The following is a 756-nucleotide window of genomic DNA, read 5'->3' as shown; positions in this document are numbered from 1 at the left end:
AGAGAGAGAGAGAGAGAGAGAGAGAGAGAGAGAGAAAGAGAGAGAGAATGATTTCATCCATCTTAAGTACTCCTATTGAGGGGAGGCTAGGTGAATAGAACATCAGCCCCAAAGTCAGGGGGACCTGAGTTCAAATCCAACCTCAGACACTTGACACTTAACTAGCTGCGTGACCTTGGGCAAGTCACTCAACTCCAACTGCCTTGCCCTCCCACCTCAAAACAAAAACAAAAACAGTTTTTTAAGTCTCCTATTGCAGCTTTCTCAAGTGTAACCTCCTCATTTTATAGATAAGGAAAGTAAGACACAGAAAGGCTAAGCAACTCACCCAGAGACATACAATTAATTAAATGCCTAGGGCAGCATTTGAACCCAGTTCTTCCTGATTTCTAAGGCAACTCCTGAACCACTATCCAGAGGTGTCAAACATGCCACTGAATGTTTGGTCCACAACTAAATTAGAATATAATTGGGAAATATTCTTAAACAAATAAAAATACAATACAAGATAATGTTAATTTGTGGTTTTCTAAGTCAATATGCAGCCATCAAGAAACCTTATGTAATGCTCAGTGGTCCTATTTCTACTTTAGTGTGACATTGATCTTTACTGTGCTGGTTTCCATCATTCTACACCACTCTTAACAACAGCATAGTTACTGAGGAGTGCTGATTTGCATCAGAAAACAGGATCTCTCTCTCTCTCTCTCTCTCTCTCTCTCTCTCTCTCTCTCTCTCTCTCTCTCTCTCTCTCTC

This window comes from Petaurus breviceps, unplaced genomic scaffold (genome assembly GCF_028583685.1).
Source record: "Petaurus breviceps papuanus isolate PSGF00001 unplaced genomic scaffold, PetGlider_PUasm1.0 91041, whole genome shotgun sequence".
Taxonomy (NCBI): domain Eukaryota; kingdom Metazoa; phylum Chordata; class Mammalia; order Diprotodontia; family Petauridae; genus Petaurus; species Petaurus breviceps.
The sequence above is the reverse complement of the archived record's forward strand: the minus strand, read 5'-3'. Positions refer to the sequence as shown.